The following is a 3919-nucleotide window of genomic DNA, read 5'->3' as shown; positions in this document are numbered from 1 at the left end:
TAGATAAAATGGGCAAATTCTCTTAAAAATTGGCAAACTTACACAAGAAGCAATAGAAAATCTAATTATGCCCATATCTATTAAAAACATTGAACTTGTAGTTTTCAAACCAATTTCAGAAAAGAACTTTTGACCCAGATGATTTTACTGGTGGATTCTATCAGACATTTAAAAACTAAATAAATAATAATCATCTTAGACTATTTCAGAAAATAGAGGAGGAAATATTCCCAACTCATTTTACCAGGCCACTATAACACCAATACCCAAACTTGACAAGGACATTACAAGAAAAAACATTATGCATCATTATCTGTCATAAACATAGACATAAAATCATCAATGTAATATTATCAAAGGTAATCAAGCAATATATAAAGAAGGATAATAAATCATAAATACATAGGGTTTATCACAGGGATGCAAGGTTAATACAACATTCAAAAACCAGTCAGTGTTATTCAACTATTGAGAGGATAAAAGATAAAATTCATATGATCACCTCAAAAAATGCATGCAGAAAATATCTGACAAAAATTAACACACATTTATGATTAAAAAAAACTTTTGGCAAAGTATTAAAAAAGGGAACTTTCTCAACCTATAAAGGGGATCTATAAAAAATTTATAGTTAATATTATAACAGTGAAAGACTAAAAACTTTTCTCCTATGATCAGGAACAAGCAAAGGATGTATGGATTCACCACTTCTAGTCAATATTGCACTACAGGACCTAGACTATGCAATAAGGTAAGCAAAAATACAAAATAAAAGAGATACCGGTTTTGAAGAAGGAAGTAAAACTACTTTTATTTGCAAATTACAGGATACATAGAGAATCCTAAGGTGCTAACAAATTAACTACTAGAAACTAATAAGTGAATTTAGGAGGGTCACATGATTCATGATCAATATATGAAAATCAGCTGTTTCTACATACTGGCAACAAACAACTAGAAAATCAAATTTAAAATGCCAATAACTATAGCATAAACGAAAACATAAAATATTTAAGAAAAAATTTAACAAAAATGCGTAAGACCTCTATGCTTAAAACTATGAAATGTTACTGAGAGAAACTAAACAATATTTAGATAAATGAAGGAATATACTATGTTCATGGATATATATCATTAAGATGTTGATTCTCCCCAAATTGCCTCCCCAATCAAAATAACAGGCTTTTTTTTTGTAGAAACTGACAAGCTGATTTTAAAATTTAGGTAGAAAAACACATAACTCAGACTAGTCAGAACAATCTTGAAAAAGAACAATGCTGAAGGAGTTATGCTACTTGATTTTAAAATGCATTACAAAATGGCAGTAACCAAGAATGTATAGTATTGGTGTAAGAAAAGACAAATAGACCAATGGAACCAAAGGGAAGCAATTTCTTAAAGAAGCCTTATGCAGGAAATCTGAAACCCCAGGTCTGGCTTGAGGATATATGAAATGTATTCACTTATTAATAATCTTTACATTCCCCATAATGCCTTTCACAGTTCTGGTACACAGCTGGTGTTCATCAAACATTTGTTGAATAAATCCATCTTAAGCATTCAGGCTAGGGCAATAATCCATTTGGCAGAAATTTAATTAATTCTCTGTGGTAACTGACATCATCATATAATTTGAAAATAATCTAACTCCATCAACCTCAAAATTAATCATTTATGTGTAAAAGCAGATTATGTGCATATATCTTAGCAAGGTAAAATTAGCAAACCTTTTAAAATCTGTGGTAATATACTCCTTATGACCTCTTTTTTTTAAATACAATTTTTAAAGGTTACTCTTATGACCTCTTAAAGATATAATTGACCCCAAATGGAATACACCATGCTGAGTTAATCTGAAGCCTCCTGGATAATAGAAAGCAATAGAGTGAGATATTTTTCTCCTCTTCTAAGATGTCCCACTACATGCTCCCCTTCCCAGTACCGAGAGAAAAATTACATTCAAAGTGGCATACTGTATGCACTGCAAACAAACATTTCATAAGAATACATTTTGGATAAATTTTATCTGGAAAACAATTTCAATTCAAATCCTAGCTAATCTAATTTCACAGCACCATGCATCTTATTAGGCTTAGCCATTCATCTTTGCCCAAAAGGTCTTGAGGTTTTGCTCTAGAGAATCCACAAATCTGCTAAAATACTAAGGAAGGACAACCATAGATCATAATTCTGGCTTTTAAAAATTACTCATCAAAGCTGGCACAACACATAAGTGGAGTAGGTCGCTGTCTATATGGTGTCACTTCTGAGATATGTACATCACCACCTTCTTCCCCACCCCTACAACTGCAGCTTGGCACTGACTCTGGCTTTCTTACCCTGAAGATTCAGTCCTTTGCCTTAAGGGACTATCTCCAGAATTGCTCCATTAAAATGCAAATAAGGTATGTAGGAGGGGTGACACATTAACATACAGCAATTATCTGCTGCTATCATCCTATCAGGATTAATTTACCAACTGTCCAGTAGAAACAAAAGCCCTGAGGGTATCTAATGTAGGAAAGATACAACTTAATGTGGGTAGAGCTAGGGATGAGCTCAGGTGTTGAAACCTAGGTAGAGCACTGTGGTGGCGGAGTTTGAGCAGCAAGGGAACAGCACTTAACCAGTAATCTTCCATTGAGTGCCTATAACATGACAGCTACTGTGTTAGTCACTAAGGCTAGAAACAAAAATAAATTCATTTTTCACCTTCCTCACAGACATGGAGAAGAACTGGTGCCTGGAAAGACAGAGAATGTGCCTCCCTCACAAAACTGTGGTAAGGACTGAATGTGATAATGCATTAAATGCTTAATATTGTGCTTGGCATGACATAAGAACTCAAAAATGGTTGCTGCTATTATTATTATTAAATTGGTTCTGGCACCAATTCCAGTGTGGCAGTGGGGGTGAGTCCCCACACAGACAAGCACTTCTCAGGACACCAGCTGGGTGGCCTACAATTAATTCAACTCAATTCTAACGCCTATCTACCCGGGAACAGCATTACATTCCACAGGTTAAGACTGCCCCCCTGCCCACTTTGGCCAGCAGTTGCAAGCCCAAACTATTTACCTGTGCTTCTGATAGACCAGCTATAGACTAGAGATTCCCATGACCTACTCCTTGGACTTCCAGGTTGTTACCTGTACTTGTGACCAACTGGCTGTAAATCAGAGGATCCTAAGACCCCCTCCTTGGGTTCGATTCATTTGCTAGAGCAGCTCACAGAACTGAGAGAAACATTTTACTTACTAATTACTGGTTTATTATAAAAGGATATAACTCAGGAACAACCAGATGGAAAAGATGCATAGGGCAAGGTATGAAGAAAGGCTGCAGAGCTTCCATGTCCTCTCCCAGCACCTCCACGTGTTCACCAACCCGGAAGCTCTCTGAACCCCATACTTTTGAGTTTTTATGGAGGTTTTATTACATAGGCATGAATAATTAAATCATTGGCCTTTGGTGATTGAACTCAATCTCCAGCCCCTTTCCCCTCCCCAGAAGTCAGGGGTGTAAGACTGTAAGTTACAACCCTGTAGTCACAGGGTTGGTTCTCCTGGCAACCAGTCTCCATCTTTAGGTGAGGTCCAAAAGTCACCTCATGAACATAACAAGAGACACCTTTATTGCTCTCATCACTTAGGAAACTCCAAGGGTTTTAGGAGCTCTATGCCAGAAAAAGTGGATGAAGACTAAATATCTATCTCTTATTATAAATCACAATATCATGATTATCTATTATCACTGAGTGACAGTTAATTAAAAAGTTAATTCTAGGGGCTTCCCTGGTGGCGCAGTGGTTGAGAGTCCGCCTGCCGATGCAGGGCACACAGGCTCGTGCCCCGGTCCGGGAGGATCCCACATGCCACGAAGCGGCTGGGCCCGTGAGCCATGGCCGCTGAGCCTGCGC

This window comes from Lipotes vexillifer, unplaced genomic scaffold, assembly GCF_000442215.2.
Source record: "Lipotes vexillifer unplaced genomic scaffold, Lipotes_vexillifer_v1.1 scaffold758, whole genome shotgun sequence".
In the NCBI taxonomy this organism is placed as follows: domain Eukaryota; kingdom Metazoa; phylum Chordata; class Mammalia; order Artiodactyla; family Lipotidae; genus Lipotes; species Lipotes vexillifer.
The sequence above is the reverse complement of the archived record's forward strand: the minus strand, read 5'-3'. Positions refer to the sequence as shown.